Raw genomic sequence first — 27450 nt, forward strand, 5'->3', positions numbered from 1 at the left:
TTTATGAGACAAACATTTTTACAAGAGAGCATATTTTGATAAGACAAATAAATATTGCCAGGACCTGAACCTCAATCCTCTTCTGCTCCCAGAAGGAAATGATGGGAACCATCACCAGTGTGACTTCTTTGGCAGCCATCCAAGAATCCACTGCCCCTCCTCAGCTACCACCTGGTGGCCCCATGCATGCTGAGTCCCGTGGACGGCAGATGCTGAGTTTAGCTGGGCTTGCTCTCACTAGCCTCCAGTGGAAAACTGCTGTTCTGTGCATCGAGCTGATTTTTTTATCACTAAAATCAAACCATAGTAGTGTTTTTTCAAATCAAAGAAAAATAAAACTGAGGGATAGAATATTTTCAATTCTGTTTCTCCATATCTACTGCCTTTTGTCCAAGCCGTAATTGAGTAGATGATGGTCTCTGATTTAGCCCCAAATTAAGTTTAATCCATTGATATTTCATAATGTTCTCTCCAAAGCCACTTGAGCACGTTGGGGAACGTTCGGCCTTGAAAGTTCGGCCGCAGGCTCAGTACTGATTCCCACCCTTCCTGTGTCTGCAGCCTGATTATGTACAGGCTCCTCCTCACCCCTCACCCCTGTGTTCTGGGCTGACTTTCTCCCATGACTGGGACAAGCCATGGTTCTGCCTCTCTGCAGGCACTTTGCTCACAGCTTCTTTCTGCCTAGGTGATGCTCGGCCATATTTTTCATCTCCCACTCAGTCATCACCCCTTCAGAAGGTCTTCCCTGTCCTGCCCTGCCCTGCCATCTCTGCCCAAGTGGATCAAACACCCATTACAGGCTCTTATAGCACCATAAAGCTCAGCACTAATCACAGCTGAATGTTAATATTCATTTACGGGATCATTTGGTTCATGTCTGTCTTTCTTACCAGAATGTGAATTTTCCAAGGGCAGGGAGTGGGAACCGTGTGTGTGTGTGTATTATTGTGTGTGTGTTGTCTTGTAGCGGCAGCGTCTTGGCGATATTATGTGTGTGTTATGCGTGTGCGTGTGTGTGTGTGCGTGTGTGTGTGCGTGCGCGCGCGCAGATATGCGCACATACTTGCGCGCACATGCACATATCTGTGTTTCTTTATCATAATTTCCATTGTGTCCAGCATAGTGCTTGCACATGTTAAGCACTCAGTAAATATCTGTTGACTGAATGAGTGTATAGTGCTGTGTATTTCTTTAGAATCCTGTCAGTAGTAGTGACGTCATTTAACAGAGAAACCAAGGCCCAGAGATGTGACTTGCATTGGCCAAGGTCCTGCAGCTGGAAAGGGCAGAGCTGGGATTTGAACCCTGGTCTCCGACTCAGCCCAGGGCCTTTGTACTTCTCGAGGTTGCCAGCTTCCCTTGAGGTTTGGTGGATTAAACAAAAGCAAAAAGTTCAGAGGAAATTCACCGCAAGGCAGTGTTTACTAGAGATGACCTCACCTCCCGAGGCAGTGAAAGGCTTTGCTGAAAAGAACTGAAATACCTCTGTGATGAATGAGCTGGCTGCCAGGGCTCGGGCTGACTCATGAATAAGTTTCCGTTTTATAAGGACTTTATTGGGGCACCCTGGGCATGCCTTTTGCCCTGTGTCCAGGCCTGGGGGAGGGTAAGTGGGGTGAGTGCGGGCGGCAGGGCTCATGGCCCCCTTGGAAGCAGGGCTCTGCCAGCTGTGTGTATAAATGTGTGTGAACGCGCTTCCTCCCGTCCCTCCAGCCTTGTGTATCATCGATGGGCTTGCGTTAGTAGCGCCCACCCAGATTTCAGCGGGTCTGGCTGCCAGCTGCTCTTCTGGACGTCTGGTCTCTGCGAAACCTTTCCCAGGTGGGTCTGGGTGTCCCAGGGTAACCCCCGAGCCCCAAGTGCTCACAAAGCCTTGTGTCGTTTACCACCGGCCCTTGCCCATGCGTCTTTTTTTTTTTTCCCCTCCCTCCTTCTGTGTCTTTTGTCCTTGAAGTCACTGAGGGGGCCTGGCCACAGTTGCTAGTGCCGTCTGTAAGAATATGAAGATTTGTGCCAGGAGCTGTTTTCCAATGCTCCCCGCTCACTGGGCCATGGTGTTGTGTTCTCTATCGGGGCAAGGGGTAAAGGTTGTTCTTACTGCTTTGTCCATGCCTTGGTCCCTGCAGACAGCACTGACTCCTCCCTGCCTGGCCACCTCCTCGCAGGGCACACACACCTGTGCCACTGTCCTGACCCTATCTTCCCTCCTCCTCTTCCAAATGACCTGTGAGCTGCCCGTACAAATGGATGCCTGTGCACACTGCCCACTCTCACTAGCCAACCTATTAGACAGTCTGAGCTGTGTTTATTTCTGGGCAGTGAGAACTGAAAGATTCCCCCCCCAAGCTACTTCCATCATCCCTAATACTTCTTACAACTACCCTGGGAGGTTGGTTCATTTATCATCCACTCATTTCAGAGATGGAGAAGCTGAGGCTCAGAGAGAGGAGTAATCTGCTAAGATCTCACAGCTGAGAGGAGCAAGGAAGGCCTGGGAATGGTCCTCTCTGGTCGGGTTCTTCCTTTCATCAACAGGGAATATGTAACGTATTCCCTCTGGCTCTAGCCTGCTCCAGAGCTTAACATCCGGGACTCAGTTCTTGGGACTCAGGACCTGTGATGACTTTCGGAATGCAGGAAGGCCATCTCAGGAATTCTTGGCACCTGCTAATTGATGGAAATAGTTGGGGAGTGACATCATACAACGCTAGCTGATTGTGATCCATTGGCATATGTTTGTGCTTGGGTCAGAATTGGATAATGATTAAGCCTAAGGCTGAGGGTTAGAAAGGGGAAGGAAGTGTGGGTTATGATCTAAAGCCACAAGCTTTCTCAGGTGGGAGAAAGGACAGGCAGAGCTGGAGCATGCGCATGCACGCGTGCACGCGTGCACACGAACACGCACACGAACACGCACACACACACGCACAGTGACCACCTCCTCCAGGATCAGTCTGGGGCTTGGGGCTTTTTGTCAGGCAAACAGAGTTGATTCCATCCCATTTCTGCTGTTTCCTAGCTGTGGATCTTGGGTAAGTCCCTCCCCTATTCGAGCCCTGTCTTCCTGTCTGTAAAGTGAGAGTGTCAACCTCCGACATCATAAGGAGTCGAGAAGGTCACATGAGATAAAGCAGATACAGGGCTTTGCCAGGAGTGATGCTCAATAAATGTAAGTTTCCGCCACATGTAATGTCAGCACTAATTTCCATCACCTTTAGAGGGAGACGGGCCCTGCGTTTGAATCTCACCTCTACCATTCCCTGGCTGCGCATTCTGGAGAAAGTCATATTTCCTGTCCAAACCCTAGCCTCATCTGTAGCAGGAGGGACGGTGACAGCTGCACGGGAGGGTTTGGAGCAAGGTTCAGATATGATAGTGGACAATGATGGTGAATGTTTACACACCTTGGCTCGGTGCCAGTGCCCTGGAGCCGGGCGTGAGTTTCTGCATTTCCCACAAGCTCTCGGTGACATGCTGCTGCTGCTCCAGGCACCACACTTTGGTGAAGTGACAGGTAAAGGTCAGTGGGATCATGAGGGAAAGTGGGTAGAGCAGAGAAACCTGCGGGGAGACTTGTAAGTTGGCTGTTGCCTTCAGGATGCCCCCTGATGGAGACAGAGCTAACAGTGATCTGGCCATGAATTGAACGTATCAGTGCTGGGGGTGGGAGATTACTTCCTGTCCCCTTGGAGCCTGAGTGCAGCGGGGAGACTGACAAGTGCCTGTTACAACCCAAATGTGAGGACTGTGGTTGGCCAAGCACAGGCCACTGTGGGTTAGAGGACAGGGCTCTCGCCAGCCTAGGAGTCAGGCAGGTGTCAAGGGTAAGAAGGAGGCAGCAGGGTGGAGGAGGGCGAGGGGGGTGTGCAGGCAGGAGCGCTCTGGGAAACCAGAGTCACACAGACACGCACCCAGGACATAGTTTATCTCTGTGTCATCATTTTACAGCCTTGTGTGAAGGAAGGCTTGGGAGGCAGGGAGAACTGGGGCCCCAGCTCTGCCATTGACATGCTGTGTCACCGACATGCTGTGTGACCTCATCAAGAGACATCCCCTCTCTGGGCTTCAGCTTTCTTTTCTGTAAGGTGGAGGTGATGCTTCCTATCTCAAGTGCTTTGGGAAGGAGACATGTAAAAATAGGAGTGTCTGGCTCCCAGCAGCTGGCCAAGCACTGTGACTTCCTTCCCCAGGCAACCCGGAAATCCAGTGTCCGAGCATGGCGGTCTCGCTTTCCCGGCGGCCTCCCTGGGCAAGGGGGGCCCTGCCCTGTGGCTCTCATATGTCTCCCCTTCTCCGCCAGCCAGGCTTTCAGGGGAGGATGGGGAGCGGGCCGGGGTCCTAGGGAGACTGGTTTCATCAGAGCCTCAGAACTTAAACCCTTGCACTGCCTGGCAAGGACCCAGAGACCTGGCTGAGATAACAGGGCCATTATCGTCGTAAACAGGCTCCTCCTGGGATGAGAAGAGATGAATAGAGCAGCCTCTGTTTGTCCTTCCCTGGCATGGCACCCAGTAGTGCCCTGCCTCGCAGACTTTGGCTCAGCTGCAGTGACCTGGAGCTGACCTGCCTTCAGAGCTGCCTCTCCGTGCCTACCCTCCCCCAACTTCCTATCCTCACCCCGCTTTGCCTGGTTATCTGTTTATTCCTCATCGTCAAGTTTATCTCTTTACCCAGAGGGATGGCACGGTGTGGCAGAAAAGGGCATGGAAATTGGCCTGAATCTCTGGGGTTCGATCCTCTGGGGAGATCAACTGTCCCGGTTTGCCTGGGACTGAGGGGTTCCTGAGACACAGGACTTCCAGGTGTAAAACAGGGACGATTCCAGGAAAATTGAGATGAGTTGGTCACTCTACTTACTTCTCTGTGCCTCATCTGTAAAATGGGGACAATTATCATCTGTTGGGAGGGTTAAGTGGGTTAATGCAAGGAAGCATCTAGCACACGGTAAGTCACCAGTGATGGTTTTAGTTACTTACTTCTGGCCCTAGAGGAAATCACAGGGCTTCGACTTTGGGTTTCTCGCCTCCCTTATTCCCACAATCTTTCGAAACTGATGCCTAAGCAGATTTGGGTAGTGTCTGTGTTTGAGAAATCGTTAAACTCGATTGTTGTGCTTTTGCCCCCAATGCCTTTTGATTGACAAGGCTAAAGGAATGACTAGAGTTAGGTTAGTAAAGAGATGGACCGGAAGCCAGGAGGTTAGGCCCATTCTCAACTCTGCCACTAACTTGCGTGTGACTATGGGCAAGTCATGTTGCCTCTCTGGGCCTCAGTTTCCCTATCTACAAAATGGAGGGTTGGACCACATGATCTCTAAGTGTCTCTAAGTGCACCTGCTCACTCTACCACTCAGCGATCCTATGCTACTGATGCTCATTACCCCGCACGCAGTTATCGAGAAAGCAGTGAAGATGGGATAGTTTGGTTGGTGTCAGTAAAAGGCTGAGGAGAACAGAGCCAAGTTTTTGGCACCTTATTAAGCACCAGTTTAAGAATTTTTAAATGGCGTAAGATGAAAAAAGACAAAGGCATCTTACAGATAGAGCAGTTTGTTGATGTCTGCAAAGCTGGCTGGGCAGTCTCCTGATGCCAGGCTACTGGACACTTGTTTACTCACACCTTCGTTTAACTGTTCATTCATGTGTTCCTTCCTCCCTTCATTTGTTCATTCATATTTTTATTGAGTGATTCACTTAGTGATCGATAGCATGGATTCTGAAGCTGATTTGCTTGGGTTCAAATTCCAGCTCAGATAATTATCAGTTATATTATCTCGGCAAGTTACTTGAGTTCTCTGCATCTCTGTTTCCTCGTCTGTAACATGGAGACAACAGAAGTGCCCACCTGTGGGCATGGTTTTTGTGTTAAATATGCTAATATATGTAAAGTTCTTCAACCAGTGCCTGGCATCTACAAAGTGCGAGATATATTTAGTTATTATTTTTTTTTCCCATTTACTAATAGGTGGCAGGCATTGGTCCAGACAGTCACTAGAAATTCAAATATGAAAGGCATTCCCCACCTTGAGGAGGCCAAAGAGAATACACGGGCAATAACAAAGTCACATGGTCAGTGTTTTGCAGGTAGGCACGGAGTGCTATGGGAACAAGGAGGAGAGGTACCCAGCCCGGATGGGATGGGCTCGAGAAAGGGGTGTGTGCCCAGGAAGGCTTCCTGGCAGAGATGTCACTTGATCTGGGTCTCCAGGCACAGGTGCATACTAGCCAGGAGGTGAAGTGGGTGGAGTGTCTGGAACCTCTGGCAGTGGGAACAGCTTGTGCAAAAACTTGGAAGAGAGAATATGGATGTTCAGGCAACAGATATGGTTTGGTATGGCTTGCTCGGGAGGTGGGGAGGCAGTCGATGAAGTCGAAGGGGGAAGCAAAGTCTTAACCATGTTGGACATTCCAGGACTGCTAAAGTTAATATTTTATCAGGACAATATCTCCAACTTTTAGGATCGTGCTTGAAATAAACACAAAAAAACTCCATTAAGAGGAGATTCATTTATAAATAATTATAATCATGTACTACCATCCTAATATATCATGTACATTATAAGACACAAAAATAGAAAACTTTAATCAGATTGTTTGCTTTTCTTGGTATTAAATTGTATGAGTTCTTCGTATATTTTAGATATTAATGCCTTATCAGATATAAAATTTGCAAGTATTTTCCCACATTCAATGGGTTGCCTTTCCATTTTATTGATGGTTTCCTTCGTTTGCAAAAACTTGTTAGTTTGATGTAGTCCCATTTATTTTTGCTTTTGTTGCCTTTGCTTTTCTTGTCAAATCCAAAAAAATCATTGCCAGGATTAATGTCAAGGAGCTTACCTCCCGCGTTTTTCTTCTAGGAGTTTTATGGTTTCAGGTCTTATGTTCAAGTGTTTAATCCACTTTGAGTTAATTTTTGTGTATGGTGTAAGATAGTGGTCCAGTTTCATCCTTTTGCATGTGGCTGTCCAGTTTTCCCAATAGAAAACTTGAAAACATGAGATAAGAAATACATATAAATTCTGGTACTTATTCTTCCTTGCATTAGTGGTTCTTCTCATACATCTCCTGGACAGCACCTCCCCTCCCCCACCTCCCCCACTCTAGAGTTCACGGCTCTGTACTATGGGGTACATCAAAGGATGAAGTGGAAGGCAATGGGTTTTTGCTTTTAAAAGACCATTTTGATATATATTCATGTCGGTATCCCTGCAGTCATTAAAATAAAGATACGGTTGTATATTATTAACATCAAAATATGCTAATATATTAAGCAAAAACAAAAACACAAAATCCCGCAGAGTTACAAGCATCCCAATTTGCCCAGGATTGAATGCTTTCTTGAGATGCAGGAACTTCGGTGCTACAATGGGGACTGTCCCTGGTGAACTGGGTCACTGTAGTACAGAACAATCTCATTTTGTAAAGAGTACAAACGAATGTTTGGAAAAGAGTTGGAAGGCTGTTCATCCAAAATATTAGCAGTGGTTATCACTGGGCAGAAGAGGGGGGCTGATGGGAACTTACACTTGATTTTACTTCTATTTATTAAGTGATGTCTTTTGGGTTTTTCTTACCTGCATCAGATATTGTCTAATGACGAATATGTATTATCGTATGACTTTTAAAATACGACCAACAAGAAAGTTAAAACTCCATTAGCAAGTAGGGCGTAGCACAGAGAGAGGCAAAATAAGGCAGAAGGCCTGGGGCAAATTAGGAGTAGTTATATAATTAGGTGAGAAATGAGAAGAGAGCTTGGATCTGCCAGTGGCTGGGGAGCGGGGAATAAGGTGGGCTCCAAGCGATTAACGATTAACGATTTGGTGACTGATTAACTGTGAAAACTGAAAGGGAATTAGGAGTTGGGAATGCCTGCAAGTTTTTGAGTGGTGCTCTCGGCTAAGATGTAATTCAGAAGAAAGCAGTTTTGAGAAGGAAGGATTAAGATGGGTGCTTTGAGGGTTTGGGAATATGCTGTTGGCTTGGTTTTGGATACATTGATGTGCCTGTGGGCCACCCAGGAGAAGGTGCAGGAGCTCAGGGAACAAGTCTTCTTGACTTAAGCCACTGTTACCAGTCCCTTCCCTTTGAAAAGTCACCCAGAACTTCAACAACATGTTCTACTGGCCCAGAGGTTTCCTCTGATTCATGGCCTGGTTTAAAAGCAATTAGGTTTTAAGGCATATCCGTCTAGGTTTTAAAACACATTGCTATCACTTGTAAGAAGCAAAAGATGACTTAATTTGCATTATATGGGAAGATTCTCTTCTTTATCTTTTAGCTTTAAAAACTTGTTCATCCCCATACTATTTATTTTCTCTCCAGAATTAGTGTAGTGATTTTAGTCCTTTTCAATGTATTGAGACATGTTTTATGGCCCAGCATTTGGTGTATCTTCTTGTGCCCTTGCAAATAATGTATATTCTGTTGTTGAGTGGAGTAGTCTATAAATGTCAGTTAGGTCAAGTAGTCAACAGTGTTCAAGTTTTCTATATCCTTGATGACTTTCTGTTCTATCAATTATGAGAGAGTTGTAATTTCCAACTCCAGTTGTGGATTTGTCTATTTCTTCTCTCAGGTGTGTCAGTTTTTGCTTCACGTATTTTGAAGCTCTGTTATTAGGTGCATACATATTTAGGAGTGTTAACATTCTCTTTATTAATTGATCCCTTTCAAATTAACAAATGTCCTTCTTAATCTCTGGTATTATCCCTGGTTCTGAAGTCTACTTTGTCTGATATTCACATAGCCGCTCCAACTTTCTTAGGATTAGTATTTTCCTGCTATAGATTTGTCCATCTTTTTACTTTTAATTTATCTGTTTCTTTATATTTGAAGTGGGCTTCTTGTAGACCGCATATCCCTGGGTCTTGCTTTTTAAATCCAGTCTAACAATCTCTGGCTTTAAACTGGACTTTTTAGCTTTTAATGTAATTATTGATATGGTTGGATTTAAATCTACTGTCTTGCTACTTGCTTTCTATTTGTTCCATCTCTTTTTCGTTCCTTAATTTCCCTTTGTCTGGCTTCTCTGGATTAATTATTTTTATGATTTTATTTTCGCTCTTTGTTTTATTTTTCAGTAGTTGCTTTAGGGTTAATTATATGCATTGTTACTTTATCACATAGTATTTACATAATATTATGCCACTTTATATATTTATTAGTCAAGGTTCCAGCAGAAAAGTAGAACCACAGGAGTGATATATAAAAAGGATTTATTATAAGTATTTAACCTTATATGATTCTGTGGAGCTGGATAAACAATTTCTAAAAGGCTATCTTCTGATAGTGAAATGAAGGAAATTGAGAAAGGAGAGTGATTTAAGTGGGAGAAGAATGAGGAAGAGGGGGAATAAATCAGCCATGGCATCTCTCACCTCCTCCCAGACGCTAACTTCAAAGTTGTCAGTGACCTATAGGAGAAACTGGGGCTTTTCATCATGAAGCTAAAACACACACCTGAGCAAGGGAGCAGAGAAACTGAAGGATGATACAGCAGGAGCTATGGGCCCAGCTGCTGCCTTCACGATGACAAGGTGACCCAGCAGTTAAGTGACAGTGTGAGCTGCTCCTGGTGTCCCCGTACCAACTTTCTGAGTGACCGAAACACAAAAAACAAACAAAAAGCAAAAGAGCAAGAGGCAGCTGCTTTACTCCACCTTCCAGATGTTGCACAAAATATCTTGTGACCCGTGCTAACAGAGAAAGGAATTCTGGGAAATTCAGCTTAGCTGAATTGACCTAATACAAATCTACTAAAACAGATAATGTAAGAAACTTATAGCAACAGTGCATTTCCATCCCCTAGTCTGTTCTTTCTGTGCTCTTGTCCTACATTTTGCTTATACGTACATTGTAAACCTTAGTATACACTATTATTTTTGCTTATCTTTAAAAAAAATTGGCAAATGAGAAAAAAAATACCTGTATATTTATTCATGGGTTTATTCCTTTGTGTAGATTCAATTTCTATCCGGTATAATTTTCCTTCCACCTGAAGAATTTCCTTTATTATTTCTTGTATTGCAGGTCTGACGGTGACAAATTCTTTCAGTTTTTGTTTTTCCGAAAAAGTTTTTATTTCTCCTTCATTGTTTAAAGCGTATTGTTGCTGGAAACCTAGAATTTTAGGTTGATGGGGTTTTTTTTCCCCATTGTTTTAGAGAAGTGCCATTGTCCCCTGGCGTGCACAGTTTTTGATGAGAACTATATTTTAATTCTTCTCATTGCTCCTCTGTATGTAACATGTCTTTTTTCTGCTTTTAAGGTTTTATTGTTATCCTTGGTTTTCAGCAATTTCATTATGATGTACCTTGGTGTGGGGTTTTTATGTTTATCCTGTTTGGGTATATTGAAATTCTTGATCCGTGGATTTATAGTTTTTTAATCAAATTTAGAAAATTTCCAGCCACTATTTCTTCAAATATATTTTCTGTTTATTTTTCTCTCTCCTTTCCTTTTTAGACTTCAGTTACCTATGCTAGACCATTCGTGGTCATATCACAAGCCGCTAAGCTCTGTTCATTTTTTCCAGTTTTTTCTCTCCCTGTGCTTCATTTTAGGTAGATTATATTTCCACACCTTCAGGGTAAACAATCTTTTCTTCTACGATGTCTAATGTACTATTAATCTCATTCAATAAAAATTTTCATTTTAGATATTATTTACTTCTAAAAGTTCTACTTGATTTTTTTATATCTTCCATTTCTCTCCTCATTATATATATTTTTAAATACTTTAGCATAGTTCTAATAACTATTTTGACATCTTTATATGTTAATTCCACCATCTCTGTTATTTCTGGGTCCATTTATATCGACTGATTTTTCTCTTGATTATAAGTCAATCACATTTTTCTGCTTCTTGGCACATTTAATAATTTTTGACTGGATACTGGACATTAGTGATGTCATGTAGTTGGGTGTTTCCGTTTGGCTGTCTTACTTTAAAGAAGTTAGGCTTTGTTGTAACAGGCTGTTAGGTTACTTGCAAATCAGCTTCGTCCCTTTGAAGCCTGTTTGAAAGCTTGGCTATGGCTGGTCTGGACTAGCCCTCAGTCTAGGATCGCACAGCAGCTTATGGCTAAGGCATGACTTCTATAAAGTCCCCACTGAAGGTTCTAGGTTTTCAGTGACTTCTTACCACTCTGGTTGTTCATAATTCAAATGTTTCCTGTCCTACGTGAGCTTCGAGAATTGTTCAGCTTGCAGCTTTTTGGTTATTCTTTGCCCAGTCTCATGGAATTTCACTCTAGTACTCAGCAACAACTCCAGAAGGTCACATGCAAATTTCTAGAGCTCTTTTACTGCACAGCCTCCTTCTTTCTGGAACTTTGCCGCGACTTCTAGCTTCATCCCTGAACTCCAATCTCAAAATTTTTAATTCAGCAAGATTAACATATTCTACTTGAGTTTCTTCTTCCTGAGCCATGATCTGGAATGGATGCTAGGCAGAAAACCAGGACAATCAGGGGCTCCCTTTATTCGTTTCTCGTCTCTTAGGGAATCACATACTATTATGTCTATTTTTCATTGTTTGAAAACAAATGTTTTATATATTTTGTTCGGTTTTCTATGTGTTTAGTGTGAGAAGGTAAGTCTAGTTCTTGTTACTTCAACACAGACAGAAGCAGAAGTCAGGGATTGATATAAAAAAAGCTCTCTAATGGCTCAGTTTAAATACCGCCACTCTCTCATAAAGCTTTTCTTAATTTCTGTCTCTTCTGTGTTTATTGCCATCACACTCTGCCTTGTCTTATAATCACATACATATACGACTCTCTCAGTGGACTATAGGAACCTCAAAGGTGAGTACAACATCCTCCTTAGTAGCTTCTCTGAGCCTAGCTTTTGATAGACTCTTGGGAAGTGAGACTGGGCTTCCTTGTGTGGCAGTGAACTGAAGTGACCTTGATGAGGCAATGGGCACCCCATGCTGAAACCCTGGAGGACTGGCTCTCTCTCCTGTGTGATCACCAGTGGGCATACTCCCAGGCAAAATCACGAGGGTGTACTATTCTCCCTTATTAGGCAGGAGACTGAGGGATTGGCTAAAGGAATTTAAGCCTGTCTAGACTTGCCAACTACATCATCCTGACATTAGAGCTCACAAAGCCTCAGATCTTGAAACAATGGAAGGGTTTGACCACAGGTACCCTGGCAGCGTCAAATGATACCTCAGAGTGGGGCCAGACCATCCCCAAGGGGCAGGTCCCTGGGCCAAGTGTCTAGGAGCTCAGGCTTCTGCAACTCTTGCCCATTTTCCCTGGAAGTAGAATGAGGATGCAGAAAGGCCTTGGTCAGCTATGACCAAACTTTATGACTTTGATCAGCTGAATGAGTTTCCCTACCTACAGAATGAAACCTTAGACAGGATGGTCTTCAAGGCTTTTTCCCTCTCTAAAGAGCTGGGTTCCGGCAACTGATGGTTGATGGTCCTACAAGTCTGTGATTCCCTGAGCTGGTGATTCTAGGCTTATAATTGATGGTTCTGGGACGTTGGCTTTCTGTGACTCTGTAATTAGAACAATCTGTGATGCTATGAACCTAACTTTCTATGGTTTTGATGGTCACAGTTAGTGACAATTCTATGACACTTTGTTGCGTGGCTCTGTGACCCTGAAGCACCCACTGCATAGATCGCCATCAACAGCAATGGCACTGGGGGTACCTGAGATCTAGCTTCCTGTTTGTTAAAGAAGAACTCAAACCTGCTTCCTGTTCATTGTTCCCAAGTTCATTAATTCTGAGTGATTCACTTACAGGAGCCAGAGAGAAACAGAGGTACAGGGGTTGCCAGCCCAACTGCCCCTGGCCTGAAAGGGCTGAATTGTATGCCTGCCTAAGAGAACCATTGTGCTAGGCTGTCTGGTCAGGGCTTGGCTGGGCCGGGCAACACTGCTCCGTGCCCATATAGAGAGAGGTTCTGTCCTCCCAGTCCATTAAGTGGCATCAAGCTCTCCCAACGATGATCCTGTGCCCCACCAGGAGGGGTGAACCAGAGAGCAAGTGGGGTCCCATTGCTGATTCTATCCCCAGGTTTCTTGGGCTGCCTCTGGCTGGGCTTGTGCCTGTTTCTCCAACCCCGGCTGATGCCTCTGATTCTGCCTGGTTTCTGTGGCCTGATCCCAGAGGGCCCACCATGCAGCTCTCTGAAATCTCTGGGCCTGGTTCTGCCATCTGACTGGGACCTCCTTTATATGGCACATCCCCTGCAATGTCTTTATTTCCATTTCCCTCTAATTGGGGACCTAGATGTTGCTCCTTGACCTGTTTGCCTATGGATGTGGGACAAACCCCTGGCAGTCCCGTAATCCTGTCTCTGACCCTATACATAGGGACATGCTGGAGGAAAAGGGACAAGGGATCTGAAGTGACCCCCACTCTGTCACTTGTTTCCGTGACAACTCATGTGCCCTCTCTGCACTGCAGGCTCTTCAACCTTTAAAATGGGAGAGTGGTACCTCCTTCATGGTAGCTGTGGAGAGAAATCCATAACATGTGTACAAATGTGCTCTGTGGACTAAGGGTTGGTTATTCCGTGCAAGCAACAGGGTTAGTTCTCCAGGAACGTATGTAAGCCCATCTTTTATACCTCACCACAGAAGTTTTTCCAACCCATGGGGAGAATGTTTGGTGGGTGCCTGGGTCTTACTCTCCTGGAGGGAACCACAGACTCTCTCTTTTCTGAGAGAAAAGGCTGTAGTCAGGAGAAATTCATTCATCCATTCATTTATACATTCAAGAGTCTATCCATTCATTCATACATTCGTACACTTTACACATTTATTCATCAAGCTCAGACTTTTTGCCAGTCATTGTTTTAGGTGCTAGTTTCTGTGTTGGAAATTCAGCGTAGAGAATGACTTTATTGCACTCTGGACTTGGAGTGAGGAGGGGTGGGGAGTTGTGAATGGCCACACCAGCCCAGCCCTCTTATGGAAAACATTTCCTGGCAGGGGTTAAGAGCCAACATGTTGGCTTCAGATAGGCGTGTGTCTCTATTACTTGCCTTGCTGCATGAAGTTGGGCAGATTACTCTGAGTCTCTGCTCATCTGTAAAACAGAGAAAGTAATGGTGATTTTCCTGCCAGGGTGGTTGTGAGACCTAACTGTAATCAAGTATAGCCTTATGTGACCAAGTTTGGGCTCCATACTTGGCGGCTCTAAAGTAGAGGTTAAGGTCATAGGAATCAGGTGACTTGTTTGAATCTTAGCTCTGCCACTTGTTGGCCAAAGGGCCTTGGAAAGCTATTTGGCCTTTCCTGCCTCAGTTTCCTCTTCTTTCAAATGGGGCTCATAGATATATTGTGAGGATTACATTTTTAAAAATATAGATCATGTAGCACATGGCCTGGCACATAATAGATCTCAGTCAATATTAGCCAACAGTATTATTAAATATTCCTCTTGATACCTGATTGGACCCAGCCTGATTGGACTTCATTCATGAATTTCTCAAGGAGGTACCTGACCCTAGGTGTGTGCAAGATGGCGTTGGAGAAAGACTCTAGCTACATGGCAAGTGGGAATAGATCTTGGAGCTTGGGGTTTCTTTATATGGAATGAGGCCGAGTGTCCCGCACCCCTTGCTCAGTCGGCCCCACCGGAATTTCTAGATTCCTCAGTCACCAGTGAAGGAGACACCTCTTCATGCCCCTTGAGTTTCCCAGGAAGGGTTTGGTCTCTGTTTTGGTGTCTTGTTGTGGGGTTTCCATGGGGCTGCCTGAGCTAGGCAATTGTATTGATCTCGGCTGATAAGCCCTGGTACCAAAGCTGGCTCACCTTCCGGGGTGAGGTGGAGGGAGGAGGAGGACACAGCTGGCACAGGGCAGAGGATGAAAAACCTGTAACGGATCAGCATCTTTGGGCTCAGGATGAGCAAGAGGAGAGCCCTGTCCAGGGCCCCGCCTGTCTGGGCGCTAAGCCTTCTTGGCGCTGAGGCCAAGGCCAGCTTTCTTCTCTCTGTCTGTTCCAGCCTGTTCTAGTTCCGATGTCTCAGGCTCCCAAGGGGTCTGTGAGTGAAAATGAGCCTGGTACCCAGGCTCCAAAAGCATGCATTCATTCACTTATTCATTCATTCTAGATTTCACTGAGAGTCTCCTATTCCATGCCAGGCTCTGCACTAGCATTTTGGAAAACAGTGGCAGACTTGCCCTCAAGCAGCCTACAGGGTACAGGACCTGGTCAAGTTATAACCCAACTGAAGTAGCAGTGTTATGAATTTTTTGTGTGTGTGTTTGTGGCATAGACTCTTTAAGGAATATGATGAAAACTCCTCAGAAAATGTAATAAGCACATGCCCATAAAAGTTCGCCTATAGTTTTTGGATGTTTATGGATTGCCTTGCCATTCATTTGAAAAACCCCAGATTAAGAGTTCCTGAATCGTAGTGGGAAAGTTGCTGAAAGAACCAAGCCAGAAGGCTGTAGAAATGCAGAGTTAAGGAATGTTTCTCAGTCTAGGAATTCAGGAAAGACTTCCTAGAGGAAGTCATGTTTATTCATTCAATAAGCATCTATTGAGCTCTTATGAAATGCCATCCATTGGTGAGATATCATTGAACAAGAAAGGCAACGTTCTTTCTTTCCTGGGGCCTATAGCCTAATGGGGAGAGACAAAGAAATAAACAAATAATTAGACAAACACACAGTGTCCGCAGGTGATGGGGAGGCTGCTTTAAGGGAAGTTCCAGGCAGAGGGAATAGTTACTAGAAAAGCCTAAGCTGGGCAAGAAAATCGGTGCTTTAAGAATGCTTGAAAGCAGGCAGTGTGGCTGGAGCTTAGTGAGTGGTGTGAGATGGAGTTAGAAAGCCAGATCGCATAGACCTTGTGGGCCAGGGTAAGAATTAGGGTTTTATTCTGAGAGTAATGGGAAGCCATTTTTCTCTTTAAGTTTAGAACTTTAAATTTGCATAACGGAAGCAGTGTGCACATGTCTTTTTACAGTTGCCTTTAAAAAAATTATTTATTTTAATTAGTTTCAAGTATACAGTACATTGGTTAGACATCTATATAGTTTGTAAAATGATTCCCTCAATTGCTTCCTCTCTCCCCTGACCTTCCACCTAGACAATGTATTAATGCTAACTGCATTCCCTATGCTGTGCTCCCCATCCCCGTGACCATCCATTGGCTACTAATTTATACTTCTTTAACCCTTCATCTCAATCTCCCGGTCCCCCAAACCCTCTCCCCTCTGTCCGTCACCAAATTGTCCACTCTATTGGAGAGTCTGTTTTTGATTAGTTTGTTCTTTTTATTCCTTAGATTCCACATATAAATGAAATCTTATATGGTATTTATCTTTCTCTGTCTGACTTGATGGACCTTCTAGGTCTGTCAAAGCAATACCTTTTTCCATCTCCTTCCTTTTAGTCTGCGTGTTTCCTTTAATCTGAAGTGAGTCTCTTATAGGCAGCATATGTAGGGGTCTTGTTTTCTTATCCATTCGGCCACTCTATCTTTTAGTTGGAGCACTGAATTCTTTTCCATCTGAGGTACTTCTTGATAGGAATGCAGTTGTTACCATCCTTTATTCCTGTTTTTGATACTTTTTTTTTCTTCTTAAAGGAGTCCCTCCAACGTTTCTTGTGATACTGGCTTGGTGGCGATAAATTCCTTTAGCTTATTTTTGTCTGGGAAACTCTTTATCTGTCCTTCAACTCTAAATGGTAGCTTTGCTGAATAAAGTATTCTTGGTTGTAGATCCTGGGTCTTCATCACATCGAATAATTTGTGCCAAACCCTTCTGTCCTGCATAGTTAGTTTCTTTTGAGAAATCAGCTGCCAGTCTTATGTGTGTTCCCTTATAGGTAACTATCTGTTTTTCTCTTGCTGCTTTTAATATTCTTTGTATTTAAACTTTGGCCTTTTAATTACGATGTGTCTTGGTGTGGGCCTCTTTGGATCCCTGGTTTTTGGGATTCTCTGAGCTTACTGGGGTTGTATGTCCATTTCCTCGACCAGATTAGGAAAGTTTTCCATCATTATTTCTTCAACATCTTGTTTTTCTTCAGCTATGCAGATGAGACAGATATTTTTACCTTTAATAGTGTCTCATATGCTCCTTAAATTATTTTTATAGTCCTGGCATCTTTTTTCTTACCATTCTGATTGAATGTCTTTGGCTTTCTCATCCTTTAGATAGGTCATTTGGTCATTTTCTTTATTCACCTTATTTATTCCTTTGTTTATGCTCATCTCAGATAATGTGTTCTTCATTTCCTACTGGTTCTCTTTTATAATTTCCATTTTTATGTTTTTTATCTCTTTGTGAAGTTCTCACTGAATTTATCTACATTTCCCAGAAGTTCATTGAGCATCTTTATAACCAGTGTTTTGAACTCTGCTTCTGTTAGATTACTTGACTCCATTATTTCTGGATCTCTATTCTATTCTCTCATATGGTTTCTGCTTCTTTGTCTTCCCATTTTGGCTGCCTTTCCGTGTCTGTTTCTATGTACTAAGCAAAGCTCCTAAGTCTCCCGGTCCTATTAGTGTGGATTTGTGAAGTAGGTGTCCAGGGGCACAGTCCTGAGAGGGATTCAGCTATAGGCCAAGTTTAGCCCAAGCCTCTACCCCTCCGGGGCTACCTGTTAAGATTCAGCAAGCAACCCACAGATGCTGTGCTTATAGTTGCCTCAAAAGGTCACACCAGAAACCAGGGCCAGCTGCCTCTAGTGTGAGTCTAGGCACTGCTCAGCAAGGAGCACCTGACTCGCTGAGGATATACCTGGATGTGGCTTGGGTGGGGCTGCAATTGGGGTAGGCAGAGTTTCAGAGAATCCTCTGTTATCCAGTTTGATGACGTCAGGGTTATGGTAGCACTGTGTCTGAGCACTGGGAGAGGGGAGGGCTCAACAGGGAACAGTGGATACCACAGGCACTTCTGTATAGAGCAAGCTCTCCTCAGCCCTCACTCCAACAATGTCTCCCTGTAAGTCCCTGGTACCCCCTGCACACAGCTGAATTGGCACTGGTGCTCAGAGCAAGCAGGTCCGTCACTGCGAAAATCTGCTCGCGGACGTGGCCCCTTTAAGAGGCGTCTGCCACTGCCGCAGCCTCCGTCTCACTCAGCCGCTCGAGACGCGTCCTCACCCTTTCCTACCTTCTGCCGTTGCGGGGTGGTTTCTTGCATTTCTCCTTAGTTGTATGGCTTGTTCATCAAGATCCCAGGCGATTTTTCCTTGCTGCTTGCTCCTTGTTTCCATCACAGCTTTGATTTGGTCGCCTCTATCATCTATGGATGAACAGAGCCTCTATCATTACGCCATTTCTGCCCCCCCATAGCTGCCTTTTTTCATCCAAGAATGCTTGATAGATGTTGAATTAACTTAGTTAATTGATTTTCAACTGCTATATAGAATTACATGGCATGTGTACATATTTTATTTATCCTATTGATCCTGTTTTGTTCACTACGTACAACTGATTCTGAAACGGGAGATTAATGGGTTGAAGGGTGTGCCCATTCTCAAAATTATAAAAAGTTGCTATACATTATATAAAGCTGGCTCTCCAAAGTTGGCATACTAATTTATATTACCACTAGCAGCATCTCAAAGTTCCCATTTCTTTGTATTCTTGCCAGCAGTTGATATTGTCAGCCTTTAAAAATTTTGACAGTGTTTTGGTAACTCATTTTAATTTGCATTTTCATGATTACTAGTGAGGTTAAACATGTAATTTTGTATTTATTAGCTCTTGGAGTTTCTTCTCTTGTGAACTGTGGGTTCATACCCCTTCATACCCCTTGCCCATTTTTCTACAAGGCTGTCTTTTTCTAATTGATTAATGTGGAGTATTTATATATTCAAGTTACTAAATGTGTATACATTGATAAATGTTGCAAATATCGTCTCCCACGCTGTTTATTAAAGAGTTTTAAGGAGAGGAGTGACACAATCTAATTGACATTTTGGAAAGATCGCTCTGGCTACGGTGTGAAGCATAGATGGGGGTGATAGGCATATGTGGAAGCTGGGAAACCAGTAAGGAGGTTATTATAGTGGTCAGGGATGGATGATGGTGGCCTAGACCAGGGTAGTAGGAAATAGAGAAAAGTGGCCAGTTCTAGAGTACATTCTGGAGGTAGAGCCGGCAGAACTTACTGATAGACTGGCTGTGGGGTGAGAATAAAGGAGGAATCAGGATGACTCCTAGGGTTTTGGCCTGAGCAACTGGGTGGATGGTGGTGCCATTGAGAATGGCAGGTGGAGAAACAGGTTTAGGCTGAGGGTGGGGGAATAAACATTTCTGTTTTCAACATGTTAAACTGGAGATATCCAAAGGGCTAAATTAAGTAAGCAGTCTGGAGGTCAGAGGAAATACCCAGGTCTAGGGATAGACATTTGGGAGTCATCAACCCACGAATGGAATTTAAAGCTGTGAGATGGAAAAGATGGAAAAGACAAGGGGTCCCCAAGATGAGCCTCAGCACACGTCAACATTTAGAGGTTGAGCAGAGGTGGGGAATAAAGACTTGCCCTAGAATGTAAACTCCATGGGCAGGGCTTTGTGCTGTTGACTGTCTAGTGCCTAACACAGAGCCTAGCAACTAGTAGGCTCTTAGTAAATATTTGTTAAAGGAACGCATGTAAGAAATGAATGAATGAAAAGATGGAGAAGGAGCGATCAATGAGGTAGGAGAAAGAGAGTAAGTTATTGTGGAAACCAAGAGAAAGAGAATGCGTTCAAGAAGGTGGGAATGGTCAGTTGTGTGGAATGTTGACAAGACGTTACATAGGAGCTGAGCAGAGAAGTGACCATTGGATATGGCAACATAGAGATCATTGGTGTCTTTGACAAGAGTAGTCGAAGCTTGAAGGATGAAGCGTTTGTCAGGTGCTATGGTGTAGGGGGCAGGGCGGCGGTGGGGAATGAGACGGAGGGGCTTTTTCAAGCCCTGGGAACGGCATGTGAAAATGCGGGAAGACAAGTGGGGCAGGTTCACGCCACTGCAAGCTGTTTCAGCTCATGTGAGTGCGAGAGCGTAGCCATTAGAGAGCAGGTGGGGGGTGTGGTAAGGCAGGCTGGGCGTCAAGGCAGACGGGAGAGGGAGGGAAGGGCCAGTTCCATAGAGGTTATGAGAAGACTGAGGGCAGCCCGGCAGTTTTTGAACATGACCACTTGAGCCGGGACTAAGAGGTTAACCAAGTGTCTATGTGTTATTCACGTTTCAGGGGACAGAATTCCAATCTAAACTGTCTTAAACTGAAAGGATTTCTTTTCCTCGTGTAACTGAAAAGCCCATGGATTGTTCCTGGCTTCAGGTACAAGAGTCGGACTCTCCTTACTCTTATTCTCCTTTTCTCTGTGTTAGCTTCTTTGTCAGGCAGGCTGTTCTCTCACAGGGACAAGATGGCTGCCTTCATGTCTGGGCTTCCTCAGCAACCCTAGCAAAAAAGCCGAGACTCATTTCCCATCTTTCAGTCAGACGGAGTTTCATTGGCTCTGTCTGGGGGTCATATATCATGCCTAAACCAATCACTGTGGTCAAAGAGAGGGTATACTTCTCTGATGGTTCAGGCCTGGGTCATATGTCTATCCCGATAGCTGGAAGTAAATAGTCTACCAGAGGCAATTTTCCTTTAGAAAATAAAGGTGCCAACGCAAGAATGTGATGAGCAGTGTAATGCCAGACAAGCAAACTCACAGATTTAAGTGATTGCCCAGCATCAGAAGAATATAGATGTATAGCATCAAAATATTTTAGAAAAGGAAGTATCTTGAGATTCCCTAATTTCAGTGCTCTACAACAGAGGTAGAATGTGAGCCACAAATGTAACTTAAAATTTTCTAGTACCACATTAAAAATGAAAAATAGAAACAGGTGAAATTAATATTAATAACATTTAACCCACTACATCAAAAATACTTCAATATTTAATCGAAATGAAACGTATTAATGAGATTTTACATTCTTTTTTATATTAAGTCTTCAAAAATCTGTATTTTATGCTTACAGAACATCGTAGTCCGAAATTTTATTTTTCCTCAGAAATACTTGATCAGTGTTTAGATGTTACAAATTTACAAAAAAAAAAAAATATGTTCTCATACTTAAGTTGTTCCAAATGTACTTAAAATTCTCCAACAACTGACTACAGCATCAGTTTTAAAATTCAAATTAATGAATGAAAAATAACATTTCCAATTAAGTTCCTCAAGTCTTACAAGCCACATTTCAAGCAAATGGTTTCATGTTGGATAGCACAGCCCTGATCCAGTATGTTTGCCTGAGGCAGGGAAAAGTGAGGTCCAGAGAAGGGGCGTGGCCATCCAAGGGCACTGAACTGAGCATGAGCAGGACGGGAGACTCCCGACTCTGTCAGGGCCCTGCTACTGTTTTGAGCAGGTCGTTGAACACTGACCCAGAAGCAGCAATTTCAGAAATAGAGAGCAAGACCTTTCCTTGCTCCCCACTTTCAGCAGTGACAATCCCAGTCTGCAGAAGACACGGCCTAAGGTAGTGGGAGTCCAAATCTTGCAACCACTCAAATTCTTAGACTGTAAACTTTTTATTGTTCCTTTATTTTATGTTAATCTTGTCTGTGACCATCTCCACCTCTGGATGATAAATGTGTGTGGAGCGAGTGCATAAATGACTTTAGCAAGCATTTATTGAGCACCTACTGTGTTCTAAGCCCTGCACCCAGCCTTAGGGACACAGAGAGGAGGCTGGCCCAGGAAGCTCACCGTCTGGCCCAGGGAGGACAGGGTGGGAAAGACATTCAGGGTGTGCACAGGGCGACACGTGCCTTGTGTATGGAAACCACCAGCAAACAGTCTCCAGGGCTGGTTGAGTCCTTGGGAAAATCTGCAGGGAGACCACACCTGGCACTACTTGGTGTTGAGCCTTGGCCTGTGGGCGTGGAGATGATTGGGTAACATCTCAAAGGCTAGGAGGGGTTGTTTTGGTTGTCGATCTTTGGAACTGAGAGGGGCTATTGTTAAGTGAAGTCTCAGCTTGTTGGTGTGTGGGGTTGGCTAAGGACCGTGGGTGAGTATTGGCTGGGTGACTTTGACATCAGTTAACATCGCTTCATTGATGAGAACATGTCTTCATCTCTTCATTGAGCACCCACGGCAGGATCTTTTACGCTCTCTCTCCCCCTCACACACACACACGTGCACACACACACACTCATTCCCCAACATAATTTAATTTGCAGAGCCTAGGACACAGAGAAAGTGTCCCTTGTTCAAAAATTAAGAATTTCAAAATGGCGTCATTACAGCAGCGTTTTGACCAAGCTCAGGGCCTTTCTGAGAGGTGACCCTGTGCAAGTGCACAGGTCACGAGTCCGGAAGCTGACCTTCCACACACGGGTCCCTGGTTGTTGGCTCTGGACTTGCACCTTCTCTCCTCTCCACCTACTGTGAACAAGGTACAAAGTGTGGCAACTGGTGCCAAGGGCTTTAGTGATTTGTTATCTCATGTAATCTGTTGACACTGGAGGTAAATGATGATGACTGTCATGTCCACTTTACATACGAAGAAATGGAGATGAAGAGGACCTGGAACCAAACCCCAAACTTAGCTGAGTCCCAAGTCTCTCATCCCACGAGGAGTAAGCCACCTCATTCTCTGCATCCTTTCTGATTTTTTTCTAATGTTCTTTTCCTTTTGAGTTTTAGATGGTGAATTTGGTAGAAAAATGGAATCTCCAAATTCCTCTAGCCCTGTGGGGTCGCTCTTCCCTTCACCGAGTCCCCACCAAGGGGACTTGTGGTATTCCCACTGGCCCAAGTCACCAAGGAGTCTCAGGAGCAGTCCTATCTTCTTTTAACTCCTTCTCAATGTGTCACTCACCTGAGCAACATAGGCTTTGAGATTTGGGGTCACAGAAAGAATGGCTACAGAACAGCACACAACTGGAAGGTGACATTAAATGCTCATCTTAGCAATCTCCAGGTCACCCCTGCCTCCCAGGGCTACTTCCTGACCAGGGCTTCCCCAGAGCAGGCTGCCTCTCTTCCATCTTTCTTGGAATATTTCATTCATTCATCATTCATTCATTCATTCATCTGTCACTGAGAGCCTACTGTGTGTCAGGCACTGTGCTTGGTGTTGGAGATACAGAGAAGAAAAGGCAGACAAGTCTTCACCCTTGTGGGCCTCCAGTATGGTGGGCAGGAAGGTGGACCTGAAATATGTAAAACAACTGCACAGATTAGCTTCTCAGTTTTGGTTGTCACAGGAGCTTTGAAGGCAAAGGGTGGGAAATTAGAACAATGTGGGGAAGATTCATTTTAGACTGTGTGACATTTAAGCCAAGACCTGAAATAGGAGTAGGGGCCAGCAGAGGAAGGAGGAGTTCTCACCTGGGGGCACAGCATGGGCGAGGGCTCTGAAACATGGAAGAGCTGGGGATGCCTGGAATGCAGCGAGCTGGGGGAGAATGCGGGGGATAAACTCAAAGAGCAGGCAGGGCCACATGGTGCTGGGCTCCGAGGCCCTGGAGACGGGCTAGGATGTAATTCCCAGTCCAGCAGGAAGCTAAGGGAAGCTTTTGAGCATGGTAGAAATGTGATCTAAATTATACTTCAAGAAAGATTTTTTTTGGCTGCTGGGTGGAGAACAAACTAGAGGGTTAAAAGGACAAGAGTAGAAGTGGGGGGGCAATTGCAGACAACCTCAGGGTTCACGTGATGAATGAGGATGGCCGGATCTGGCATAGCGGCGATGGAAGCAGATGAGGCAGGCTGATGTGACATTTGTTTTGGAGGTAAAACCAATAGTGCATGAATAGTGTTTGGTGACAGATGATAATTCCTACATTTCTGAGGCCATCTCTTTCATCTACAGCCCCATAGCACTCCTCACCCAGCTGTTAGATGTGGCAATAGCAAGTAACACCAGCCACCCTATGTACAAAACTGTGTTCCTGGGTATTTGAGTTGGGCGAGAAGGGCTGGTGGACCACTCGGAGGATGTTAAAGATCCAGTCAAGCATCAGGTGGTGACCTATGGTAACCCTACTTTCTTCCCAATTATTGAAGTAATACTCAAAGAATGAAAAAGATTGATGATGTCCTGTGCTGGCGAAGACTTGGGTAAACAAATATCTTAAGTACCATTAGTGGGAGAGTCAACAGGCAAATCCCAGTTTGGAGAATATTTCGGGGTTATCTATTTAAATTTAAAGTGTGCAAGATTGCCTTCTGAGAATCTCCCGTGGAGAAATGAGTACGTACCTGCACGCGTACGAGCACAGACTAGGATTTTCACTGCATCAGTGTTTGAATTAATCAGAAAATGTAAACAACCTCAATAATCATCAATCATGGATGAATAGGTAGGCAAATTGTGGCCCATCCGTGCTACAGATACCATGCAGCAGTTAAAATGATGGATGTATACCACCATAAAAGATCTCCCAGGTCCACGGGTAAGTGGAAAAAGCAAGTTAGATATCTTTACAACATACACGTTATGATACCAATTATGTTAAAAAAGAAACCCTAAAGAATGCTGCATATTTCTAACTATACACAGACGTCTATGTAAAATGCACAGGAAAAGGACTCAGAAGAATGACACAAAACTTATAACAGTGATCACAGGTGAGAAGGGACGGGCCTGGGGCAGGGCTGGTTAAGGATGATGCTGGCCTATGTGTTTTGCTTGCGTATTCTACCATGAGTTCTGTTTTCGTACATTACTGCTGCAATTAATAAGTCTAAAATGAAAAATATATATTCATTGTAAACTCTCTGAAAATGCAGCTATCCACGGTGAAGTGGGAAAATGCTCATAATATTATACCCTAAAGATAACCATTATTAAGGTCTTACTATATGTTTCCAAATCTTTTCTATATTTTCTTATGCTTAAAAAAATAAAAAACATAACTATATTTAACATACTATTTTATGCCCCACTTTTTTACACTTTATACTATCTTGTGAATATCTTTCAATATCATTAAATATTCTCCCAAGCCAAGTTATTTTTTTTTTTAATGAATGCATCGCATTATGCTGCATGGATTTACCAATATCCATTTAAACCCCCTGTGGTTGACAGAAAGCTTATTTCTAATTTTCCTTTATTGTATACAGTCTTGTAAGTGCCTCCTTATACAGTTGTCCCATCATTTGTTTAAGATAATTTATTAGGAAACTCTGTGGGCCAAAGCTATTAGAAAGCTTTCGGTACGCATTGTGCAGTTGCCTTACATAAGGGGACACTCACAGCAGACCGGAAGGCTGGTGTCTTCTCAACAGGCCCTTTGCCTCCAGGTCTTTCAAGAGTGGCTTCTTGTCCGAAGGGAGAGAGGTTCCCAAGAGAATCAGTGACATCTCTCTTATAGGAGACCTTCAAGGGAAGGGAGGTAAGTCTGTCTGGGTTGGTCTGCAGAGGCAGAGCTGCCCAGGTGGCCTTTTGAAGTCCTTTCCCTAACTGACTTAAGGTCCTAATGACAGGAAGACAAACTGTAGAACCAGCATCAAGGATAAACTTGACATCTGTTTGTGAGTGCCAAAGCCCCTGGGTGGACCTCCAAAGACTCTGTTCTCAGAGAGCCCAGATTAGGAGTCAAGTTCCCTTGAGACCTACAAAGACGGACTCCCAGTATGGAGTTGCTATACCTTCCAAGTGTAGCTACCTCAAAAGTTTGTGTCTGCCTACCTGAACAAGATGTGGGGCATTTTTAAGAGGCAAGGAGAAAGTCACGTGATAGAAGGGTTCTATGGTGGGCTGAAAGGTGACCAGTAAACTGTGGTGTTGCCTGGGGGCTTGAGCAGCCTCGCTCATGAGCTATGGAGTCTGCATGTGGCTGCCAGGACAAGCTTGGGGACAACTCCTTCAGCAAATCCTTGATTCTCCATCCTCTATACAAACTCTCCATCTACCTCTGTTCAGCCCAGTGCAACATATCAGTAAAAATCTCCATCCGCATGACCCAAACATGCATAGGGAGCAACCATCGCCAACTGCTTCTCCGCTACTGGCCCCTGCTTGGTTTTCTGCAAATACTAAGTGTGTTAATAAATACGGTGAAATCATAATAACATTACTGAATCTCTCCCCCCCACATTCAATCACTTGAAGCTGCAAAGATCTCTCAAATATATTCCTTTTCCCTCTACCCACTGCCGTCACTCCCTGCCAAACCCTCATCGCTGCATTAAAAAAAGCCCAAACACTTATATAGACCTTATCATGGGCTTGGTATTTTTCAAAGCACTTTAACATTTGCGATTTCATCTAATACTAGTGATTAGAGAGAGGTAACAGCCTCATGGTGGGTCTCCCGTCTCCAGTTTCTCTCTTTTGAGTCTGGAGCCCACACCATCCTCATGGTTGCCAGAATAGGGGTAGTAGTTGCATTTTCTTTTTGCAATTAAGAATATTTTATCCATGAAAACATATGTGAGATGATAATAATAATAAATTCATATACCCACATCCAACTTAAGAGAGCTAATATCACAAATTCCTGAGGCTTCCCATGCATCCTTCCTCCAGCTCTTCCTCTCCCTCCCATCAGAAGCAATAATCACTCTGAATTTTGTATGTATCATTCCTTGCCCTTTTCTTTATAGTTTTCTCAAAGATGGATGCAGTCTCGAACAATTTATTGTTTTGTTTTGCATGTCTTTGAACTTCAGAGAAGTAGAATTGGACCGTCCTCATTTTCCTACAGCCCGCGTGTTTTTGGTTCTACATTTTGGGTGTGAGATGCACCGATGTTGTTCAGTATAGCTGTAACGCATTCATTTTCGCTGCCATAAGGCACTCCATTGTATGAACAAACCACAGATCATCATTCCATTCTCCTCTCGATGGACAGAGGGTTGTCGCCGTCAATATTTATCTCTAGATGCACACATGTAAGGATTTCTAGGTGAGGCACATAGGAGTAGGAATGCTGGGTAGTAAGATCGGTGCACCCGAACTTGACCAGACAATGCCAAGTTTATTTCCAAACTGGTTGTACGAATTTACACTCCCACAAGCAGTGTATAAGAGCTTGCATTGTTCCACAGCCCCGACAACACTTGGTGTTGTCAGACTTTTACACTGGTGCCAATCCAGTGGGTGTCAATTGGCATATTACGGAGGTTTTAGGCTTGCATTTTCCTAATTCCTAATGAGGTTGGGCATCTTTTCATGTTTACTGGTTACACTTGATTCCCCGTCTGTACAATGTTTGGTTATGTTTTTAGTCCTTTTTCTATGATGTTGCTTTTTCTTATTGATTCTTTAAGGGCTTCTGATATAGTCTCCTCCTAATCTTTTGTAAATTACATACATTTCGAGTGTCATTTCCTAATCCGTGGCTTGTCCTTTATCTTTCTAAATGGTGTTTTTGTGAACAGAAGTTCTTATTCTTAACACAGTAGAATTTATTGATGTTTTTCTTTATGGCACGTGCTTTTGTGTCTTTTAAAAATCTCTCCCTCCCCTGAGATCATCAAGATAGTCTCCTATA

The 27450-nt window shown here is 44.0% G+C and overlaps 2 long non-coding RNA genes across 2 annotated transcripts in view; both read left to right on the forward strand.

Moving 5' to 3' along the window:
• The first annotated feature begins 1345 nt into the window (after positions 1-1345).
• The window catches only part of LOC120585737 (uncharacterized), a 44486-nt gene continuing 18381 nt past the window's right edge, over positions 1346-27450 (forward strand). The window contains exon 1 of the long non-coding RNA XR_005648499.1: positions 1346-1609. This is a non-coding gene — a long non-coding RNA (uncharacterized LOC120585737). The remainder of the gene's footprint in view (positions 1610-27450) is intronic.
• LOC120585739 (uncharacterized) lies at positions 2366-26875 on the forward strand. The gene is made up of 3 exons (XR_005648502.1): positions 2366-3039; positions 14074-14078; positions 26863-26875. It is a non-coding gene; the product is annotated as an uncharacterized LOC120585739 (long non-coding RNA).

This window comes from Pteropus medius, unplaced genomic scaffold (assembly GCF_902729225.1).
Source record: "Pteropus medius unplaced genomic scaffold, Ma_sr-lr_union100, whole genome shotgun sequence".
In the NCBI taxonomy this organism is placed as follows: domain Eukaryota; kingdom Metazoa; phylum Chordata; class Mammalia; order Chiroptera; family Pteropodidae; genus Pteropus; species Pteropus medius.